This window comes from Sander lucioperca, chromosome 13 (genome assembly GCF_008315115.2).
Source record: "Sander lucioperca isolate FBNREF2018 chromosome 13, SLUC_FBN_1.2, whole genome shotgun sequence".
NCBI classification, from domain to species: Eukaryota; Metazoa; Chordata; class Actinopteri; order Perciformes; family Percidae; genus Sander; species Sander lucioperca.
In genome coordinates this window covers 23,710,561-23,735,302 of record NC_050185.1, presented here as the reverse complement: position 1 = coordinate 23,735,302, position 24,742 = coordinate 23,710,561, and the positions used below count along the sequence as shown (strand labels likewise).

Below are 24,742 nucleotides of genomic sequence, written 5' to 3'. Positions count from 1 at the left end.
TCATACATTTTAGCTTTCATTTAACGTTGCTAGTGAAGTTAACAAGGTGCAGCTACAACTGATAAACAAACCAATTTCTAAATCTCTGCTAACATTATGCATATACAGTAACGGCTTACAAAAAGAGATGAAAATGCCACCGGACATTAAACTTTACGAACACAAATGGCATAAAAGACAGCAACACAGCTAGCTAGCTAACAGCCTAATGTTAAATGATAGGTTCAGTTAGCTTAACGTTAGCTCGGGGTGTATCTACCTAATTATAATAGCAATTTGTACCAGCATTAATGCATAACACTTGACATTGATGTAACACATTAACGGTGATAACAAATGTACGGCAAACACTAAATATACTTACATTTAAATGTTAATTGTGCCATCAGCGATGCCGCTCCAACTCCCACTTAGGTCCGCCATTGTTGTTGTTTTTTTAACGAGCCGGCAAAGCCGCGCGCATAGGATTGTGGGTGATTTGGGAGCGCGAAAGACAGACAGTGCGTCTGTCCAATCAGGAGGGTCCGTCCTCTGCTAGATAGGACCTACCTTTTCCGGTAGAAGTTAATGCCGTTGTGTTTTGTGATTTATTGAAGTGTTTTCCTATTTGCTGTCATGTTTTCATATTTTCTGTTGTGTTTTCATATTTGCTGTCGTGTTTTCATATTTGCCGTTGTGTTTTCCTATTTGCCGTCGTGTTTTCCTATTTGCTGTCGTGTTTTCCTATTTGCTGTCGTGTTTTCCTATTTGCTGTTGTGTTTTCATATTCGCTGTCGTGTTTTCATATTTGCTGTCGTGTTTTCCTATTTGCTGTTGTGTTTTCATATTTGCCGTCGTGTTTTCATATTTGCCGTTTTGTTTTCCTATTTGCTGTCGTGTTTTCCTATTTGCTGTCGTGTTTTCATATTTGCTGTCGTGTTTTCCTATTTGCTGTCGTGTTTTCATATTTGCCGTTTTGTTTTCCTATTTGCTGTCGTGTTTTCATATTTGCCGTTTTGTTTTCCTATTTGCTGTCGTGTTTTCCTATTTGCTGTCGTGTTTTCCTATTTGCTGTCGTGTTTTCATATTTGCCGTTGTGTTTTCCTATTTGCCGTCGTGTTTTCCTATTTGCTGTCGTGTTTTCATATTCGCTGTCGTGTTTTCATATTTGCCGTCGCGTTTTTCTTATTGCTGTTGTGATTTGCACTTCAGGGCCACCGTAGTTTTGTCCACCAAAGCACTTTGTAAACTTTTTTAAGGTGCTAAATAAATAGTTATTAATATTATTATGATATAATATGTTATTAAAACTAAATGTGTAAAGAGTGGGTGTAAGGGAATATTACTAGGGCTGCACAATGTATTGTTTTTTTACCGTCATTGCGATATCATCTGTCGCAATATACACATCGCAAAAGGCTGTGACACATCATGAAAGACAGTAAGATATTTTATGTGTTAGTTGAAAGAAAATATCAGTAGAAAATTGCACTTCAAAATGGAACTGTCATTCTTTTTCTAGTGGTACCTTTTATATTCAATTAAATGTTCAATTTGTGTGATCGAAAAATGATTTCCTTTAATTTGTTTTAAAATCAACAAGCAAGCATATCACATATTTTCCTCATTTTCCTGCAGCCCTAAATATGACCCCACATCAGTTTGTTTGACTGAAGCTGTGCTTTCTGACCAGTTGGACTGGATGTGATGTCACAGAGATCCCAGATGTTAGTAATTAGTGTGATGAGTAATGCTATCATATAGAACTATACAAACATTGGACCCAAATTATTAATGAACCAGATTGGTCCTTTAAAGAATGAATCCAACTTCCTTGCTGAATATTTAGAAGTAAAAGGGTTTCTCTACTTGAGAAAATGCTTTTAGGTCTATGTCGGAAATTCATCTTTTTATTTACTGAAGGAAGAAAACATGTCCCGTGAAAAACCTAACTCATGAATGCAGAATGTGTAGGGAATGGGACAAGATTTTAGTATCAGAAGCGTTCCTGTTTCTGTTTGTAGTCCAAGTAGCTGACCAATCACGTTTGAGCGTGCTCTGTAACAGTCTGTGTAAAGAGCAAAAAAGTTGAGTTTTTCCTCACCACTGTCTAAATGCTTGCTCTTGGGGAAATTACTGGAATTGTTGGGTCTTTATAAATTATAGAGTGTGGTCTAGACCTACTCTATCTGTAAAGTGGCCTGAGATAACTCTTGTTATGATTTGATACTATAAATAAAATTGAATTGAATACTTTCCAAATGGACAAACTGTGGTCAGGTAGTCAGTGATCCTGTAAATGGACTGTTTTTATATAGCGCTTTTCTAGTCTCAACGACTACTCAAAGCGCTTTTACAAAGTACAGGAACCATTCACACACATACGCTGTGGCCGAGGCTGCCGTACAATCAACCAACCTTCCGATTGGCAGGCGACCGCTCTACCACTGAGCCACAGCTGCCCCTGTCAGGTAGTCAGTGATCCTTTCAGGTAGTCAGTGATCCAGGAGACTGTGGACGCACCGACACCCATCATCTGCAGCTTCTTACCTAGTAGCAGTGGCTGGATGGTGTTGAATGCACTGGAGAAGTCAAAATGTCATTCTCACAGTGACGCCACCGCCATCCAGGTGCAAATGAGCTCGCTGCAGAAGCTAGATGACAGCGTCATCCACTCCCAGACGAGGCTGGTAGGCAAACTGTAGAGGGTCCAGAGAAGATCTCACCTGCGGCCTCAGGTGGGCCAAGACCACCCTCTCCAGCACCTTCATCACATGGGATGTGAGAACCACTGGGCGGTAGTCCTTGAGGCCAGATGGAGTGGACTTCTTCTTCATTAAAAAATATCAATAGCTACTTTGCTGTGTCGGAGTTAGATTTCAGAACAACTTTACATCAGTTTGGATGGAACGATTTGATTAGAGACACATTACAATGCTCGGTTAATTCGCAGCCAAACTCAAGTAGGTTAACACTGTATTACAAGCCGTTGTTTTGCAAATTCTGAGGTATATATTACTATATCCCATAGCCTACCATATAGGCTACACAAAAGGAGAGACAATGACTGTAAATCATCAAGACCATGCATTCAAACTGAGCCGTGTAGTACCACTTTTCTGTGACTCGGTGGTAACACTTGTGTATATCGACAATATTAGACCACGAGTTATCGTTACTGTTAAAAAATATGTATCAGTCACAATGTGTAGCTTAGTAGGTGGCTGTGATAAAGTAGTAGTCGTAGATGCGAGGAAAGAAACGTGAAAACTATCATCGGGTATTTCCTCAACTAAGCCCAGGTAACCAGTTGTTTTAGATCAGCTCAAAACAAAGTGTTACCTGGTTGCTGACGTAGTTAATAAATATGTGAGTGGAAGCAGCTTGATATAGAGCTTTGATAGCTCACTGCATAGAGCTGCGGACTCAGGTGTTAGCTGTTATATTTATGCCACAAGATCGAAACCAGCTCGACCCAAACTAAAATGATTATATTGTTTTTAGATCTTTTTTTGTTTGTAGGTGGCTGTGATGTGGTGCTTACTTAGACAAACATTTTCGCGACAGTAGATCTGGGAAACGATTTGAAAATCGACAGTAATATGTTTGTGATTGTGTGACGAATCTGGTGACAGAGGCGGCCCACATCGGCAGCTGTTAGGTAAACACAACATACGGAAACCAGTTAGTGTGGAAACCAGTAGGGCTATAACACCGGCTCCCGGTCCCGAGGGGACAGGCGTTTCGGCCGAGACGGCTCCCGGTCCCGCTGAACCGGCCAACCGGGCCGCAGAGCCTCCAGGGGGCTCAGAGCCTCCGGGGGGCTCAGACTCAGATGTTGCGCCACCTTCGGCTGAATCAGACTCGGCAGGTAACAGAGAAAGACACGCAGGAAAAGGAGAAAATGTTGTACAACATGAGTGTGGAAATACAACTGTTAATGAAGGAAACACCCAGTCTAATGAGAAAGCAGAAAATAACAAACAGACAGGGAAAGAGAAAGGCAGTGCTAAAGGAAAAAGCTGCAGTCAGAATGTTATTAATGTGGCTGATGATGCTCTGGCTGAAAATCTGTCTGAAGAGATGGATGTAACTATAAGATCCAGTAAAAGAAAAAGCAGTTCTAACAAAGAGCAGAATGATGCTAAAGCTAAAAAGCTGCTGGAGGATTTGTGTGATGATGATGATGATGATGATGATGAGGAGGAGGATTGTGAGTGGACAGCATCCCAGGCAGATAAGTTAACTCTTTATCCTCTGGAAAAAATCAAGAAGTTCCTGCAGGACCCTAAAGGGTTCAAGGCGGTTAAGACGGAGCAGTTCTTCCCTGATCTGAGAGGGTTGATCAGGTCTGTGGCCTGGCTGAGGAAAGAGACAGAAGGGTTCACTATCCAAGAGGTTTACCGCCTCAAGAAACTGGTGACTAAAGCCAGAGCTCAACTCATTGAAGATGATGACTAGTTTTAATATGTTTCTCCACATACTTGTGTGTGTTTTTGTTTTTGTTTTTGCTCTTTTCTTTTTAATGGCGGATTTAAACATTGGATCTTTAAACATTAATGGAGCAAGAAGTGATGTAAAAAGAGCTTCTCTTTTTAAACTGACGGAGTTAAAAAATCTAGATGTTATCTTTGTGCAGGAGACTCACAGTGATGTGGATAATGAGAGTGAGTGGAGGAAGCAGTGGCCTGGGGAGGTTATTCTCAGCCATAAGGCCTCCAACAGTGGGGGGGTCGGGGTGATCTTCTCTCAGGGCTTTCGTCCCTGCTCCTTGAGTGTGGAGGACATCATGTGTGGGCACATTATAAAAATGAAGGTTCAGTATGAAAATGTAAAACTTATTTTTATAAATGTGTATGCTCCAGTTTTGGCCATTGAAAGAATGACATTTTTAAACCTTTTGTGTGATGTCATTCAGGATTGTACTGATGATTTTTAGTTTTTGGGAGGTGACTTTAACTGCACAGAGAATCCCTCTTTAGACCGTAATCACCTGGAGCCTCATCCTGCTTCCTCGGCCAGACTCAGGCGTCTGATGGAGAGCTGTGAGCTGGAGGATGTGTGGAGAGGTTTTCACATGAACACCAGGCGGTACACCTGGAGTCATTCCAGAGACAACATGTTGTCTTTGGCCAGGCTGGACTGCTTCTATTGTTTTAAACACCATTTTGGTGTGTTTAAACAGTGTGGAATAACTCCTGTTGGTTTTACGGACCATTGTCTTGTCCAGTGTTCTGTCTATATTCAAAATGTAAAATTGCACAGTGCTTATTGGCACTTTAATACTGGACTTTTAAATGTTAACTCGTTTTAAAGAGGGGTTTAAGTGTGTGTGGGGTATACACCAGAGCCTGAAGTCCAGTTTCCCATCATGCAGCAGTGGTGGGATATTGGAAAGGTTCAAGTGAAACTTTTTTGTCAGCAATATACTCGCAATGTCACCAAGCACATTAATAAGATTGATAATAATAAGATTAATAAGATTGAAGTAGTGGAATTACAGGATTTGGTGGATTCCACAGGAAATCAAGGGCATGTTGAAGCTCTTAAAGTCAAAAAGGCTGCTTTAGCCAACCTGTTGGGCATCACAGCACAGGGGGCTCTGGTCCGCTGCCGCTTCATGACCGCTTCCCAGATGGATGCCCCCTCGCAGTTTTTCTTTGGTCTGGAGCGAAAGAATGGTCAAAGAAAGATCATCCATTCCCTACGCTCTGCAGATGGAGGTACGATCACGGGAACGCCTGAGATCAGGAGATATGCCACCTCGTTCTACAAAGACCTGTTCAGAGAGGAGTACGTGGAAGACGTTGAGTCAGCTGCTTCTTTCTATGATGGCCTTCCTCAGGTGGGTGCTGCCAACAACACGGTGCTGGAAGATCTACTGTCCCTGAATGAACTGTATGTTGCTCTGATGAGTCTGGGGAACGGTAAGGCACCGGGCATCGACGGGCTGCCTGTAGATTTCTACAAGACCTTCTGGCCCGTGGTTGGAGAAGATCTGCTGGAGGTGTTCCAGGACAGCTTGAGCAGAGGACGTCTGCCACTGAGCTGCAGAAGGGCAGTCATCACCCTGCTCCCGAAGAAAGGAGACTTACAGGAAATAAAGAACTGGAGACCTGTTTCTCTGCTGTGTGGGGACTACAAGATCCTGTCCAAAGCTCTCGCTTCTCGGCTTCAGGAGGTAATGAGTGGTTCATGTCGACCAGACCTACTGTGTGCCCGGCAGGTGAATGACTCTAGTTCGGCATGTTTTGGTAATTTTTTCTGGGATAAGCTGCACTGGATTCCCCAGTCTGTTCTGTTCCTTCCAAAGGAAGAAGGAGGACAAGGACTGGTTCACTTGGCCAGCAGGGGCGCTGCTTTCCGGCTGCAGTTCCTCCAGAGACTGCTCTATGGCCCTAAGGACCTGGTCTGGAGACCTCTGGCCCACTGGGTGCTGAACAGTTTTAAGGGTTCTGGATTGACAGATTCTCTGTTCCTGATGGATGTGAGGAAGCTGAGTGTCCAGACTTTGCCTCCTTTCTATCGAGGCGTGTTCACCGTGTGGAAGCTGTTGGTTAAGGAGAGACGGCTGCAAGGTGACTCCTTACACTGGCTGCTGCAGGAACCGGTGGTGTACGGGGAACGGTTGGATTACCCCTGCTGGGCTGGTTCAGCCATCACGGACGCGTTCTGCAGAGCACGGGTGCTCACGCTGGGGACGGTGGTGGACATCACAGGACCAAAACTAAACAATGCTACTGCTTTGGCAGCTGTTCTGGGGGTGAGATCAGTCAGGATCATCACCAAACTGTTGGACCACTGGAAGAACAAACTGTCCCGACATGAATCCATCATGTTGGAGTAATATACTGGTGGTCTGACCACATCTCAGCCTGATGATTCCTTCCCTGGTTTATGTGTCCGTCCATGTCTGGATCACTATGTTGGTCGTTTTTTAGATGTAAAGCACTGCACTTTAGAAATGAAAGAGGCGAAAGGGAAGGGTTTTTATAAAATGATGGTGCTGTGTTTAAATAAGAGTAAGCGCCATGAACGGGTGGACACACCGTGGCGAGGACATCTGGGTTTGGCGGTTGATGTCCAACCTGCGTGGAGGAGTTTATACAAACCACCGTTAACTAAAAGAGTAGCTGACCTCCAGTGGAGAGTATTACACGGGATAGTGGCAGTCAACGCCTTTCTGTCTGTCATTAGTCCTGGGGTTAGTGACAAATGTCCTGACTGTGATGAGACAGAAACTGTGTTTCATTGTTATTGTGAGTGTGTGTGTCTGCCTCCATTGTTCTTGTTGTTGGAGAAAGTGTTCAGTAAGGTAGGGGAGGTCTTCTCCAAACACATGTTCATCCTGGGGTTCAGGTATAGTAAAGTTGAAAAAATATAAATGTCAGCTGTTAAATTTCATCCTGGGCCAATCAAAGATGGCCGTGTATGTGAGCAGGAAGAGGAAGGTGGATGACTCTGTGGATATTGATGTAAATCTACTGTTCACTGGGATGGTGAAAGCCAGAATCAAGATTGATTTTAATTCTTCTAAAGAGATGAAGGATGTGATCTGGGCCCATGGTGATGTGTTGAGCTCTGTTGAAGGAGACCAGCTCCATGTAGTTGAGTGTTTATGTCTGTATGTATTTATTGGTCTGTTGAAAAGAGATAATTTTGTAAATAACAGGAGGGAACATTGATTAAATAAAGTTCCTTTAAAAATCATAAAATCTCTCTCTCTCTCTGTCTCTCTCTCTCTCTCTACCAAAGAGACTGGATGACCACTCTCGGTTCCTTAGCGTAACGAGGAGTGAACCCTCTAGTCACTAGTCAGCCGTGTGGTCTGTGTGGGGAGGCGGGACTCCTGGCGTAGCCTACCACAGAGTGCAGCAAAAGAGGTGTCTGTGAGGAGAAAACGCTAGTTGAGAGTTGGAGGAATAAAAAAAAAAGAAGATGGAATTGGTTTCAAAGCCAAACGTGACAGCTGCAGTGTGGGAGCACTTTGGATTCAAACCGAATGACCGTGGTGAACCGCTTAACCTGAGCCAGCCGGTATGTCACATTTGTTGTAAAACAGTAGCAACTAAACACGGCAACACAACAAACATGCATATGCACCTAAAACATAATAAAAAAAAAAAAAACTACAACAGATGGGCCGTCTCCGTCTTCCCGACAGTACACAATCACTGGGGTGTGCTCTGCATTTTGCTTTGTGCTTTTGTTTGGGTGTTCCAACTGGTGATGTAGTTTAGTTTCTGTTAACTGTTAACTCTGATTGGTTGATTCCCAGACTGGTCCTGAGGCAGAACCGGGTCAGGAAGTGAACTGAGCATCAGGACCAGCTGAGTAAGGGGACTCTTCTCTTTGCTCAGCTCTTGGTATTGCAGGGCTTTCTGCTGATAGGAGTGGGGGGGTCACTGTTTTTTAGATGTAGCCAATATTTGATTGCACGTTTTTGAATTTTGATGAATAATGGGAATTGCCTAATTCAGCTCTGCAGGCGTTGTTGGTGGTTTTTCTGTGCACCTGTAGGATGCTTTTACAGAACTCTAGATGCAGGATTTCAACTGGGTTTTTGTCCAAATGGGCCGGATTCTGGTAGGAAATAGGACCCCACACCTCACTACCATAGAGGAGGATTGGTTCTATTACAGATTCAAATAGTTTGAGCCAGATTCTGATTGGGATTTTAATGTAGATTTGACTTTTTATTGCGTAGAATGCCCTGCGGGCTTTCTCTCTCAGCTCCATTATCGCTGGGTTAAAACTTCCAACTTATTTTCAGTCCTAAATCATTGTAATGTGTACATTGGTCTAATGTATGTGTTCCTAATGTGAAGCTGTATGTGTGTCCCTGAGATCTGGATCTTTTTTGAAAAGTCATTATCTTTGTCTTTTCAGTGTTTACTGCCAGGGCCCAGGTCTGGCAGTACTGCTCCAGCAGGTCCAGGTTCTGCTGTAAGCCCTGTTCTGTAGGGGACAACAGAAGGTCATCTGCATAGAGCAGGAACTTGATCTTAGAGTGGTGTAGAGTGAGACCAGGTGCTGCTGATGTCTCTAGGACAGTGGCCAGCTGGTTAATATAGATGTTGAATAGAGTGGGACTCAAACAGCAGCCCTGTCTCACTCCACGCTTCTGACAGAAGAATGTTGTTCTTTTGTTGCCAATTTTAATACTGCACTTATTGTTAGTGTACATTGATTTAATGATGTCATATGTTTTACCCCCTACACCAGATTCAATAACTTTGTAGAATAGACCACTGTGCCAAATTGAGTCAAATGCCTTTTTGAAATCTATGAAGCATGCAAAGATTTTGTTGTTGTTTTGGTGAACATGTTTGTCTATCAGGGTGTGTAGGGTGTAAATATGATCTGAATTACGGTGTTTTGGTGAACATGTTTGTCTATCAGGGTGTGTAGGGTGTAAATATGATCAGAAGTTCGGTGTTTTGGTACAAATCCAATTTGACTTTTACTCAAGACATTGTGTTTGGTAAGGAAGTTTATGAGTCTGGAGTTGATGATGCTACAAAGGAGCTTCCCCAGATTACTGTTTATTACACACAGATGCCTCGGTAATTATTTGGGTCAGATGTATCTCCAGATTTGTATATTGGTGTGATGAGACCATGATTCCAGATGTCAGGGAAGTAACCTAAATCTCCGTTGTTGAAACACGTAGTGTCTCACCGCAGACAGCTCTATATGATACTGAACCATCGGAACGAGGAGCTCAACCTCCGCTTCCATGTCAAGGTAGATGATTATGAATACGTGATTTTTGCAACTTCATCAGGGATGAAATGTTTTGGTTGTGGAGAGGTGGGACACAAGGTGAGGGCCTGCCCGAGACGAGGTGATCCGAATCCTCCCGGTCCAGGAGGGGCGGCTGGTGCCGAGGCGAGGGGGGGGCGGATGCCCAGCGGTCCGCTGCCGAGGCGGCGGACCCCCCACCGTCCGGGGGTGCTGCTGCCTCGGTGCCGGCTGCTGCCTCGGTGCCGGCTGCTGCCTCGGTGCCGGCTGCCGCCTCCGAGCGGCCGATGCCCGCTCCGCGTGCTGCACAGCGGCGTGGTGATGCCGTGTCTGACCAGACGCACCGGGTGAGTACTGTAGATACACCGGGTGTTAGTGTGAATGGTGAGAGAGAATGTGAGTGAAGATGAGAGAAGTGTAGTGGGTGAGGAGGAAGAAAAAGAAAAAGAAAAAAAACAGGTGAAGGTGTGTCTGGGGAACAGACAGGTGAGATTAGGGACACACAGGAGGGACAGTCACGGGAGACAGGTGAGGTGCAGACTGATGAGGGTAATGAAACGGTAAATGACACGGGTGAACAAAGTGTAAGGTGGAGGACGTAGTGGAGGAGGAAGTGATGGAGGAGGTGGAAGCAGCAGTTAAATCAAAAACTGCTGCCAAACGCAGGAGGAAAACAAAAGATAGCTCCAGTGAAGCTAAGACAAGCAGAGTGAGTGAGGAGAGTGTGAGGAAGGTCTGCACGGAGGGCAGTGAGAGTGATGAATGTGTGTCGGATGAGAGTGAAGTTCCCAACTTCAGCAGCAGTCAACAAAGACAGCTCTATACTGCTGATAAAATTAAAAGTTTCCTAAAACAAACGAAAAACCAGCAGGGTGTAAAAATAGAAGAGTTTTTTCCAGACTTGGTTCTGTTCTGCTCCTCAGTCAGATTTCATAACAGCCAAAAAGAAATGTCTGAAATCACAGTCCAAGAGGGTTTTAGACTGGAGAAACTTGTGCTTAAAGCAAAAAAAACAAATACGTCTTGATGATGGATTATGCTCCAATGTTAATTAATTTATTGTTTATTATTTTTGCTTTTAACATCTCACTTAATATGGATGTTTTTAAAGTTGGGAGTTTAAATGTAAATGGAGCCAGAAATGTAACTAAAAGAGCCAGTATTTATGAAACCATAAGAATGAAGCACATTGATGTTTTATTTTTACAAGAGACACATACTGACAGCAGCAACGAGGCCGACTGGAGGAGAGAGTGGGAAGGGGAAGCCATCCTGAGCCATGGCTCTTCTCTGAGTGGAGGAGTGGGCTTCCTCTTCTCCACAGCTTTCTCTCCGATCTCACTGGAGGTCAAGCATTTTATCGAGGGGAGGCTGCTTTTAGTCAAAGCTCGGGTTGATCATTTTACGGCTGTTTTTATTAACCTGTACGCCCCAACAACCGGTGCAGAGAGAAAGATCTTTTTAGAAAAGGTAGGTGGGGTTTTAAATGAATGTGCATCGGAGGATTTTTTTATTCTTGGGTGGGGATTTTAACTGTACTGCAAATGATTTTTTAGATCATAATCATGCAGAGCCGCATCCAGCTTCCCAGCATGCTCTGGGGCGGCTGGTCTCCACCCATGGCCTGGTGGATGTATGGAGAAGGATGCATGCAGACTGCCGACAGTACACATGGTCCCACCTCAGAGAGAGTAGGATCTCCTCAGCCAGATTAGATCGTATTTATTGTTTTAAACAACATTTTAATATTTTTAAAGTGTGTAATATTGTTCCTGCTGTTTTTACTGATCACTCTTTGGTTTTATGTCATGTTTTTATTAGGGATGTGAAGCCGAAAAGTGCCTACTGGCATTTTAACTCGGTTTTAACTTCTGACAAAAAATTTAGAGAGGTGCTTATTTATTTTTGGGATATTTTTAGACAGAGAAAGGGTGATTTTAGCAGTCTTAGGCAGTGGTGGGACCATGGTAAGACAGAAATCAAGCTTCTATGTCAACAGCACACCCTCAACGTCACGCGTGACATCACCAGATCTATGCAGGACCTGGAGAGTGATATAGTGGAACTAGAGAAATTAAGTGAGTCCACAGGAGATGGAGGACATTTTGAAGTCCTCAAAATCAAAAAGCTAGCTTTAGCCGACCTGCTGGACGTCAAAGTACAGGGTGCACTGGTCAGGTCCCGATTCCAGACCATCTCGGAGATGGATGCTCCCTCTAGCTTCTTCTTCGGCCTGGAGAGGAAGAATGGACAGAGGCGGGTAATCCACACACTGCTTTCAGACACAGGGCAGGAGATCGTGGAGCCGAGGCAGATCAGAAGGCGAGCCGTAGAGTTCTACTCCTCCCTCTACTCAAGTGAGTATGAGGAGCAGGAGGCTCTGCAAGAGGAGTTCCTGAGTGGGCTACCTCAGGTCTCTGCGGAGACCAACTCCTGTCTGGAAGCGCCAATACAGTTGCAGGAGGTCCACGCTGCCCTGCAGAATATGCAGGGGAGACGTGCCCCAGGCATCGATGGCCTCACAGTTGAGTTTTTTAAAGCCTTCTGGGACATTTTAGCACATGATGTTTTAGATGTTTTTAATGAAAGTCTGTCCTCTGGCTCCATGCCCATGTCCTGCCGCAGGGCGGTGGTTACGCTGCTACCAAAATAAGGCAACCTGCAGGACATTAAAAACTGGCGCCCTGTGTCTTTGCTCTGTGTGGATTACAAGCTTCTGTCCAAAGTCTTTGCCTCCAGGCTGGGGAGAGCTATGGAGCAGGTCATCCATCGGGACCAGACCTACTGTGTGCCCGGCAGGTCCATGGTGGACAATGTCCACCTTATTTGTGATGTTTTGGAGGTCTCCAGCTCGTTGGGGTTTAACACTGGTCTGATTTCTCTGGACCAGGAAAAGGCTTTTGACCGCGTTGAACACAGCTTCCTCTGGAAAGTAATGGGGGAGTTTGGGTTCAGCGCTGGTTTCATAGCCAAGATCAAGGTGTTGTACAGTGAGGTTGAGAGTGTGCTGAAGTTTAACGGCAGTCTGTGTGCTCCTTTTAGAGTGTGTAGAGGCGTCCGGCAGGGCTGTGCTCTGTCCGGGATGCTCTACGCACTCTCCCTAGAACCCCTCCTCTGCAGACTACGCAACAACATTGAAGGTCTGATTTTACCTGGTTTTAATGAGAACATGGTTTTATCTGCTTATGCTGATGACGTCATTGTTTTTATTAAGAGCCAGCATGAGTTAGACGTTTTAGAAAACACTGTTTCTGGTTTTAACATTTTATCCGCAGCGAGGGTGAACTGGAAAAAAAGTGAAGCCCTCGCTGTTGGTGAATGGCATGACGGTCTCCCGGTTCTCCCCCAACATCTGGCCTGGAAAAGAGACGGCCTGAAATACCTCGGTATATTCCTCGGTAATGAGGTCATGAGAAACTGGGAGACCGTCATGGAAAAAATTGAAAACAAAATGAATAAATGGAAGTGGCTACTCCCTCAGATGTCATATAGAGGTAGAGTTTTAGTCTTAAATAACCTTGTTGCATCCCTTTTGTGGCACCGTTTAGCTTGTGTGGACCCCCCGTCAGGTCTACTGGCTCAGATACAGCGGAAGATGGTAGATTTTTTTGGGGGGGGGTCTACACTGGGTGCCACAGGGGGTGCTGTTTTTATTAAGAGAGGAGGGGGGACAGGGCCTTGTCCACCTGGCCAGCAGAACGGCCACCTTCAGGCTTCAGTTTATTCAAAAGTTTCTGACAGGGCCGCCTGACTTGGTGTGGAGGAACATGACCAGCTGTATCCTCAGACATGGGAGTAAACTGGGGCTGGACGCTGCTCTGTTTTTAACTGATCCTACATTTTTAAAGTTAAGTGGGTTTCCTCCTTTTTATCAGGGCGTTTTTAAATCTTGGGCCCTTTTTAACTGTACGTTGAGTGATGGGTCTAACTCTCTGTACTGGTTGTTGAAGGAGCCTTTGATCAACGGGAGCAGACTGGACATCTGCAGCGGGGTGCCCGGGCTGCTGGCAGCCCTGAACCGATCCGGGACTCTGAGCCTGCAGCAGCTGGTGGAGGCAGCAGGGCCTGAACTATCGGGGGCCGGGGCTCTGGGCTCTCTCCTGGGAATGACCTCTATCCGGGTCACACAAAGACTCCTGGCCTTATGGACACGAAAGCTGAGCGGGAGAGAGAGGAGACTCCTCATGGAGTACAGCCGGGGAGAGGCTAGGCCAGATCCCACAGACCCGTTCCCAGAGATCCACCTGAGCCCAGAGTTTGGAGAGGAGACCGGCCCCCTGCTAGCTGTCAGTAGCCCGGGCAAACTCACCCTGCACGGAGCAGACAAAGCAACATTGTACCAGAACTGTGTGAAAGCAATAAACAACAAAGGACTGAGTGGCAGACCCCCCACTGTCTGGAATGACAGGTTGGGGGGGGGACATCCTCGTCCCCAGTGGAGGGTTTTATACAAGCCTCCCCTCAAAAAACGGACCGCTGACCTCCAGTGGAGGATTTTACATGGTGCTGTCGCCTCCAATGCTTTTATCTCTGTTCTTAACCCAGCTGTTCTTAGCCAGGGCCTTTTCTGTAACCTCCGAGAGACTGTGAACCACATGTTCACTGAGTGTAAGAGACTCACAGAGTTCTTCTCTCTTTTAACATTGGTTTTTAGTCTTTTTAATGTAGTTTTTACTGAGAGGGTTTTTATTATGGGAGCTGCCTACAAGAAGGCACAAAAAGAAAAATGGCAGCTCCTGAACTACCTTTCAGGTGAAGCTAAAATGGCGATTTATATAAGCAGGAAGAACAGCGTGGAGAACAGAGAGGGGCAGGAGACCAGGACAGTCTGGCTCTGTAACATCAGAACAGAGAGGGGCAGGAGGCCAGGGCAGTCTGGCTCTGTAACATCAGAACAGAGAGGGGCAGGAGACCAGGACAGTCTGGCTCTGTAACATCAGAACAGAGAGGGGCAGGAGACCAGGACAGTCTGGCTCTGTAACATCAGAACAGAGAGGGACAGGAGACCAGGACAGTCTGGCTCTGTAACATCAGAACAGAGAGGGGCAGGAGACCAGGACAGTCTGGCTCTGTAACATCAGAACAGAGAGGGGCAGGAGACCAGGACAGTCTGGCTCTGTAACATCAGAACAGAGAGGGACAGGAGACCAGGACAGTCTGGCTCTGTAACATCAGAACAGAGAGGGACAGGAGACCAGGACAGTCTGGCTCTGTAACATCAGAACAGAGAGGGGCAGGAGACCAGGACAGTCTGGCTCTGTAACATCAGAACAGAGAGGGGCAGGAGACCAGGACAGTCTGGCTCTGTAACATCAGAACAGAGAGGGGCAGGAGACCAGGACAGTCTGGCTCTGTAACATCAGAACAGAGAGGGACAGGAGACCAGGACAGTCTGGCTCTGTAACATCAGAACAGAGAGGGACAGGAGACCAGGACAGTCTGGCTCTGTAACATCAGAACAGAGAGGGGCAGGAGACCAGGACAGTCTGGCTCTGTAACATCAGAACAGAGAGGGACAGGAGACCAGGACAGTCTGGCTCTGTAACATCAGAACAGAGAGGGGCAGGAGACCAGGACAGTCTGGCTCTGTAACATCAGAACAGAGAGGGGCAGGAGACCAGGGCAGTCTGGCTCTGTAACATCAGAACAGAGAGGGACAGGAGACCAGGACAGTCTGGCTCTGTAACATCAGAACAGAGAGGGACAGGAGACCAGGACAGTCTGGCTCTGTAACATCAGAACAGAGAGAGACAGGAGACCAGGACAGTCTGGCTCTGTAACATCAGAACAGAGAGGGACAGGAGACCAGGGCAGTCTGGCTCTGTAACATCAGGGCCAGACTCTGGTTAGATTTTAGGTTTTATAAACACACTGGAGACATTGATGCTTTTAAACAGCGTTGGTGTTTTAATGACATTGTTTGTTCTGTTGTTGATGACGAGCTGGTTTTTGCACAAGTTTTTATCGGATGATATTCTTTTTTTTTTAAATCAAATACTGAGATTTTAATGCATTAGCACTTTATTTCATTGTGAACATGCACAAATGATAAATATGTAAATAGTGTTTTTGTAAAAATCTAAAAAAAATCTCTGTCTCTCTGTGTGTCTCTCTCTCCTCTCTGTCTCTGTCTCTCTCTCTGTCTCTCTCTCTGTGTCTCTCTCTCTCTCTCTCTCTCTGTCTCTCTCTGTTTCTGTCTCCCTCTCTATGTCTCTCTCTCTGTCTCTCTCTCTCTCTGTCTCTCTCTGTCTCTGTCTCCCTCTCTATGTCTCTCTCTCTCTGTCTCTCTCTCTCTCTCTGTCTCTCTCTCTGTCTCCCTCTATATGTCTCTCTCTGTCTATGTCTCTCTCTCTATGTCACACCCTACTGTGGACATAGACTGCAATTCACTTTTGCTTTATTTGAACAAAGCTTTATGCTGGAGAAAAAATTTTTAAAAAGCTTTTTGCATATGGCCTGTTGAGGCATCTGCTTCATCTCTTTTGCACTTTTGCACTTTGTTTACAAAGGTCCTAACTGGCACTCTTTATGTCTGAGCCTAATGTTTAGTGCTTTTTGTTTACATCCATTTTATTTATTGTTTTGTGCAGTTTTTGTTAACAGAGACTGAGAGTCCACGACAATATTATCGTTTATCACAATCATTTCTGGGACAATTTATCGTCCAGCTAAATTTGTTATCGTGACAGGCCTATGCTGTAGTGGTGGGGGGAGTGTGCAGACCACAGGGGAGTGAGGGGGGAGGTGTGGGAGCAAGAGAGGGAGGGGTGGAGGCAGTGAGGGGGTGTGGGGGTATGGTAGAGGAGGCAGGGATGGCCAGCTTGTTTACTCTCTCACGGCTGCCTGGTGTTTACTGCAAGAAGCAGAAAGGATTTTGGAAAAAACTGGGATTCTCTGATAGTTTTATCACTTGACATCTTGTATTGTAGCTGACTGTTTCTTATCGATGTAGTAATACACATCTCTTTAGGATGTTAATGTGTTCCAAAGGACATTGCACAAATTCCTTATCTGAAATTGCATTCTAACTTGGAATAATTAAATTTCAGGTAATCTTTCCTCACCAGTTTTTTCTTCTTAGAAGCTATAATACCTACCAAGGACAGAATAGCTGACAGCAGTCTCACAACCTTGACCATTTGTGCTTCCTTTGTACCGATAGCCTTGGTCATGGAGAGGAATGTGATCATTCAGTGTGCAGAGGTCATCAAAAATGTTGAGAATGGTTTCTGTCCATTAAAATGCACCATGGCCTTATCCGTCAGTGGTGCTGGATGAAGCCCTGTGGAACATGTCAGCAGTAATGCCTGCTGCAGTGAAAGAACCGACATACCAGTGGCTAGAAATCAATTGGGTAGCTGTCCTGAAATGTCACACAGCATACTGGAGTGAAAAAAAAAAAAGATTTCTAGAAAACGGAGCAGGTAACAGGCTTACAAACAGTATTTCATTTTCTGCCGTTGCCCCAGAGATCAATAATTAGATTTCTGTGGTTGTGAATGTGCTAAAGTGGTGATTGATTTGACCAATATGCTTCTGTTTTACCAGAGGAGACTGAGTCTGAATTACCTGGGTATCTGCCATCAGGAAGGGTCGAAGGTCATGCAGTAGTGTTACTGACCTTTTCTGTTAGCATTAACTCAAGGTAAGAGAGCTAACAGCATCCCTGAATGAACCCCGGAGAACAAAGTGTTTCACAATGTTGGACAACTGAAATGTCCAAATCTTTTTATTTTTTATTTTTATTTAAAGCTATAGTGAGAAGTTTCTGTCTCCCCCATGAGGAATTCTAAGTAATGACAACAACACTGTCGGCACGTCCACATGATACAAGCCTTCCGTGACCGTGCCCCCGCTCTTCCACGCAGTTGCTAGTAGCCAAGGAGGCCTTATACACGGGTTTCCTGTTTCCAAACATTACAGGGTGCATACGCACACCGGAGGCAGAAAGCCAGATTAGTGAGCTGGTCCGCTACTGCAACAACCTTAAGCTTTCCTTATTGTTTGTATATAAATAAAACGTGATTTTAGTTGGATCTGTTTGTCTGTCTTTAATTTTGTAGTGTTACTGTGATATATATATATATATATATATATATATGGCTATAATTATCATTTTAGGCTAATGTAATAGCCAATGTTAGCAGCAGGGTTACCCCTGAGTGTACCCCTATGGTTGGTTTATGCCTTAAACTAATGGCCAGGATTTCTGGGAAAAGGTACGATATGTGTCTCCATTTCAAAACATCACTGCAGGTTGACTGTTTTTAGCAGCAGAGGTTGATTGTGGGTGAGAGGGCGACAACACTGTCGTGGTTAGCTCGCCGAAACTCTACTGCCGCTGTCTCGGCAACATAAGTTAATGTCTGCTAGCATACGTACAGGCTAACTATAGCCAGTTAGCTTTGTGTGTAACGTAATAAAAACCCACCATCTCGTAGGAGCGAAGCTTAATATTTCATTCAATAAAATTATGGTACAAAAGGAGCACTAACGCCACAGATCTTATGTTGACAACGTGGACGCAGATATAAGAAACTCCGAAGGCAGTCGTAATATTTACCTAGCGGCTAGGCTAACGCTGTTGCGCTAACGTTAAAACATCGACGTAGCTTTGCTAGCAGTCTAAACGTATCTCGAGTCCAGACCTTTAACTGTCTATGGTCCGGACTCGAGTACTACAGCCCTGACAGGTAGCTATCACTTAGCTGAACAACTGAATAAGCTGCAACTTTTCTGATTGATCCAATGGGAGCCTGACTCTTGCATATGACCCCAATCTGCCCTTCTTATGGCTTGAAGCCATAACCTCTGCTGGTTTTTGGCAAAAACATGCTTCCCCCTAGGTATGTTAAACGTCAGGCACCCATCACTGGCTCTGTTTGTACAATTAACCACGCAACAACTCCTTGGCATTTTGACTTACGCTATGCTACTACTGCTAGCTACACGAAACCGCACGAAACACGCCTTCTTTCTGCCTCCTGGTTGCGTGCGCAAGCAGTGATGACGTTGCCAAGAAATCCATGTATTATGGAACCCACGCAACTTCTAGGCAAGACCCGCCCTTCAATAGCATTCACACACTACTATTGGCCAGGCGTCCATGCATTTGTTCAGGTCCTATCCCCTGACCAATCGGCTATCCTAACCTTAACCACTCGAGGTCAATGCCTAACCCCAACCAATGGAGCTGCGTCGTAGGGTGGGACTTGCTTAGAAGTTACGTGGGATCCATAATAACGCAAGGAAAATCAACCCAGGATTTCATGTTACTTTAGATTGGTGGCTACTTATCTCTAGCTCAACTTTCTTGTGTTAAATTAAGCATTAAAAGTTTATTGCAAAGTAGGTTTTCGAATACAAGGCATTTGCTTTGGTGTTTTGGTGCTTTGAAAAGAAATGGCTTACAAGATTTCTTCCAACAATCATTGCGGGCTGTGGATGGGAATAAACCTTGGGGGCGAGAGGAAGAACAGCTGTGGTAGGCGAGCCAGGCTGCAGAAACCGCTGTGGAGACGGCTCACTGCTCGTATCTGTGATGCCATCTTGTGCTTTGTCAGCCAATTTGTGCTAATTCCAATGTGAAAGTCAGGATATTTTGCTACGAAAATGCAGGAGCTCACACCAAATGCTGTTATTCTGTGTGCATCACTAGAATTCGCCTGATATACCTCTCTTTGATGTGATTGGAACAGCGAGAACATCCTAAAGAACCAGCGAAAAGGTCCAAAACAATGAATGGAAAAACAGAACCTGTGCAAGTACTTACTGAATAATCAGTGATATCACTGATATAATATAACAACATCACACACGGATTTGTCATCTGGAGCGATGACAACTAGAACACACAATCAGCTAGTGGATTATTTTTGGGGGCTTTTCCACCTTTAATGTTTGACAGGACAGCTAGGTGAGAAAGGGGAGAGGGGGGGGGAAGACATGCAGGAAATTGTTACAGGTTGGATTCGAACCCTGGACTTCTGCGTCGAGGCATAAACCTCTCAGTATATGTGTGCCTGCTCTACCCACTGGGCAACCCGGCCACAGCTAGTGGATCCTACTCTAAAACACGGAACATCTCATTGATTGTTTGTAATGTCCTCTACAGTTTCTTTTAATCTTATGTCTTTCCTGTTTGTACTTTAGTGCCACGCTACTCTCCAAGTTTATAGCTGAGATCTGGGAACACGCTGATTGAATAAATTAAAAATTAAATACTGTGTGAGCTCAGAGAAATGACCAGAATTTACATCTGACTGGAGTGACTGCTTTCCACCTAGTGTGAACTGTTGTGACTTCAGCCCTGTGACTGTGTATTGCAAAATAAATGAATGATTGGCTAAAATGAATGGAAAAGTGAATGAGTAAATTGTTGTATGGAGATGATTATAGTTCTCTTTTCTGCCTCGCTTGAAATACTCAAAGAGCTTCCTGTCAGCGGGCACGGCCTGCAGTAATGTTAATGTTTACACCTGTCAGAACAGTGTAGTACTGGCCTCTAATTGATGTTACAGCCTAAATATTAGCCCCTGTTAGCCCAACAAAGGGTGTTTTGGCTTTTATCCAACAGCTACCAGTGTATGCATGCTGTCTGAACAATGTCTGTCAAACTACTGTCACAGAGCAGAATACCAGACAGATGAGTGAGTAGCTCCCCACAGTTACCAGACAAAGCAAAGATAGTGTGGCTTTGTGGGAATTATCAGCACAGCATCTTCAATCAATCAGATCATTTGCTTTGTCAATCAACACAGAGAGAGTGTTCTTTTTTGTGATCAAATTTTTATTTGATTGACATTTGTTTCCACAACATGTAAAAACAAATAAGAAAGCTATTCTCGAAAGTGAGTAACAGCTAGGGCTGGGCGATATGGCTGAAAACTGTATCACGATATAATAATAATAATTGTTGATATTTTTTATGACCTATTTCAAATAAGGACCAGGAGAAAAATATATTAAATTTAAACATTTTTATTTTAAACTTAACCTTCCTCTGATTATAATCCCCTCATTTATAAAGGCAGAAATGTCAACACAACCATGGAAAACACTCAAATAATTCAAATGTAAACATAAGTCTAAAATCACAATGAACACTTAACAATTATCTCTTAACATTAAGGTGCAAAATTAAAGAATACGTAAGAAATGCTTAATAAAGTGTAATCAAATAGTGCAAAGTGTTAAATATAAACCTAGACAAACCTGAGACCTGAGAAGAACTATTTTCTGCAAGTTTAGTGCTAGGAAGTTCACCTTCTGGTGAATCAAGTGTTTTAAAATAGGTGCAGTTTTGTAAACATAGGAGAAATTCAAATAAAACTGAGGGAGACTTTACATCTGTAACATACAAAACAAACCTGATACGGTACAGTAACATTGATTGAAATATAAAACAGCATAGAAATATAAAAAAGTAACTCTTCAAGTTATTCTTACTCTAAACATACTTGAACTATTCAAGTATATTTTCACTCCAGGTTTTGTGCTAGGAACAGCAGCTGGTTGACCTTCTCTGGGTCTAAAGCTGCCCTGGTGCATGTAACAATATTGTAACAAAGTATCCTCTTCTTGACACTGTTTTTTGAAGAAGCTCCCAGATGACTTGCGTTGCTTCTTCATGCCCAGTGGCAGAGGTGGTCCACTGGCAGCTCCTCCTTCTGCTGCTCCCTCAGAAGGCCCTGTCTGTGACTGGCCTTGGTCTTCATCCATGATCTCAGACACTGCTCTCATTTGAATGGCCCCTACCTTCTGTGGTCTGATGTATTGGGCTTTAAACCTAGGGTCCACAAAGGTAGCCATGTCAAGGAGATCATCTGTGTCAGGGCCAGCATATTTCTCGTCGAGATATGCCATTATTTTTGTCTTCAGGTCTTTTGTGAGCTGAGTGTCCACCTCATTAACTTTCAGCAAATTGGAGCGGAAAAGGTGGAGCACAGGCTTCACGTACGAGACTGTCACATATGACTCCCAGGAAAGGGAGTCTGTGAACTCCAGGAGAGGAGTTAAGGCTGCGTGTATCAGAAGACAGAACTTCAGTGATGGCCTTTTGTTGCTCTAGGACCCTTGCCATCATCTTTTGTCTTGAGCCCCACATGGTTAGTGACTCTGTGACCAGCTGGTGTGTGGGAAGATGGAGACTTTGCTGTGCTTTACAGAGCGCACTCTTTTTCTTCCATGAGTAAGAAAAGGCAGAGACCACTTTCTTGCACACACCTACAGCCCTTTCCACTCTTCTATCCTTTCCTGCAGCACCTGCAGAAAAACAACGGAAATAACTGATAATAGATCAGACACACAGACACACACACACACACACACACACACACACAGTCATGTCAGTGTGTAAAGCTGCTTTCATAGATAATAATAATAATTAGAATTATATAATCTCAATTATAAAATCAACATAGGAACCAACATGGATGACGAGCATTAAAATGACAATGCTACTCACCAATAGCAGAGTGCAAACGATGGCCAAAACACTGCAGCCGTGTCCAGTTGTTCAGTGAAGTCGCCTTCACTACATTTGACCCGCTGTCTGTGGTGATGCACACCATTTTGTCTTCAATCAGACTCCAGGACAACAGTGCCTCCTTCAAGCCTTCCGCTATCACTTCTCCTGTGTGGTCTTCGGGGAAATATGCAGTCTCAAGGCATCTGGTTTTCAAAACCTGTTCATTGTCCATGAAGTGAATGGTCAAGCTAATGTATGGCTCAGAAGTACGGCTTGACCACAGGTCAGAGGTTGTTACAAAGTAATTGGCTGACAATATTTCTTGCTACACAGATTATTTGCACATTAGATACAGCTTGGGAATGGCAGTCTTAGAAAAGTTCTTTCGGCCAGGAAGAATAGCGTGGGTCAAGCACGTATATGAGATTTTAATAACCTGGCTTCTCGACAGTAGTCAGCGGAAGCATGTCTTTGGCTATATGATATGCCACTGCCTCCGTTATTTCTTTGTACCGTATGCTTTGTCATAAGGCACTGATGCAGAGTACCTCTCCATGGTGGTCTGCTGCTTGTGCGGTGTTGCAGCTGCAGATGTTGTTGGACGTTGCTGGTGAATACGGCTGTGCTCCTAAGGGTGAGCGTGACTAAGGTGGTAAAACAGTTTGTGGTATTACCAGTCTTGGTGGGGACGACGGTCTTGCAATATTTGCAGACGACATTGGTCTGACTATGGTCAGACTTATAAAATCCAAAAAACTGCCATACTGGCGAGCTGACTTTTTCTTTTTTATCAACAATTTCCTCGCTTTCACTCTACGCCGGTTCTGTTATTGAAGAATCCAGCACGAGACAACGATATGGCGCAACCAAACTTGATACTGTTACATGATTGGCTGTTAGCGTGTCACTCCCTATGTTGCTAGGTTACCAGAGAGTGAGTGCCTTTGTTCATGCAACCAAACTTGCTTCACTAACCCTTTCTTCCGACGAAGAAAAAACAAATTAGCGAACGTTTTATTGAACGCATTTTTTATTGATATTGATTACGTGTCTATCGTGAGACATATCGTTATCATTTTATCGCCCAGCCCTAGTGACAGCAATGCACAAACAGTAAAAAGAAACAAAAACAAAGCACAAACAAAAGAAAAAACATCCCACTTAAAGGGTAACTACTGAGTGAAATCCAGGCCAACTCTCCGATCCTCACCACGGGGCTTCTCAGGTGCTGCGAGCAAATCACTCCGCCCAAGTAGCAGAAGTAGCAGTGCTTCGCCTTCTGAAAATATAGTTCCCAGTTTGTACATTAAGGTACATTAAAACCCACGCTCGAAAAGAGAGGGAGTGTGGAGGCTTCCAGCGCTTAGCAACCAATTTTTTCGCTGCAGTAATTCCAGCTAATATTGCTCGCTCTTTAAGCCCAGCTTGGACAGATCATTCAGTATAAGTACGACAGGCGAGTAGGCCACGCTGATCTTGAACAACAGAGGTTAGAGGCAACCATCTCCCAGAATCTGGCCACTGGGGAACATTCCCAGAACATATGAAAATAAGTGCCTGCAGCCTTTATAGAACATAGTGCAGATAGGGTCAGCAATCATTTTCATTAAAGAAAGCTTTCTGGGTGTCATATACACTTGATGTATAAAGTTGTAGTGCATTTGTTGGTGATCAGGATTTCTGGAGGCTAGCAGTATGTTTGACTAGACCTTATTCCAATCAAACACAGGCTCCAGCTCTGGAACATCGGCCCTCCATAGAGCGTCTAATGCCAGGGGTCAATAAGAATGCTGGGAGATATACCAGCAGAGTCTGGAAACTACACCTCTCGAGCCTCCTGTGCTGCATAAAGTCTTTTGAAGTGGGTGTGGCACGAGAGGACTTTGCCATGGAACTCCGTTAGCCTTAAGAGACTCATTTTGAACTTAATATTATATTTACTTCACTTTATGACATTATTTCTAGAAAGACATGTTTTCTAAGAAACAGGCCTTATAGTCATGAGACTGTCAATGTTTGATTGACTTCACTTGGAGCTGATTTGATTAATTACTGTATGTCGTGTTACTGACAAGGAGGAAGGAATACGGCCCTATAGGCTCGGACCATGATTGAGTGGAGACTGACCAAGGTTCCTGCTGGGCTTTTATTTTGCTCTGACTAAGGGCGTTTTCACACCTGTAGTTGGTTTGCTTTGGTCCGAATCAGTTGGTGAGATAGTAAACTTGGAGCGTTTTGACCTCGGTCGGTTTGGTTTGGTTTGGTTTGGTTTCACACCTGGAAAAATCCAAGCGTACCAAAATGCGTCATTACAAATCAGGCAAGAATGTCCAGCCCTCTTATTGGTCGGATATGTCTGGGGGCGGGAGCAAGAAAGTAAATACAGGAAGAAGGTCCTGTGTTCTGGTCTAGTGGTCAAACCAGCTCATTTCATTAAAATTATCAGACATTGTTTCGCAAGAGACGTTACTACATCTGCTCTGGTCACCGAGACTTCGCTCTGCTCTGCCGGCGTCTGTCTCCAATCTGTCTCGGAGATACGAGTGACGG

At 44.5% G+C, this 24,742-nt stretch overlaps 1 protein-coding gene and 1 long non-coding RNA gene across 2 annotated transcripts in view; both read left to right on the top strand.

Moving 5' to 3' along the window:
• The window catches only part of LOC116052867 (CXADR-like membrane protein), a 173,616-nt gene that overhangs the window by 18,615 nt on the left and 130,259 nt on the right, over positions 1-24,742 (top strand). The gene's annotated exons all lie outside the window — the stretch shown is intronic.
• On the top strand, positions 3,491-22,942 carry LOC118496583. The gene is made up of 3 exons (XR_004899173.1): positions 3,491-3,501; positions 7,284-7,294; positions 22,724-22,942. It is a non-coding gene; the product is annotated as an uncharacterized LOC118496583 (long non-coding RNA).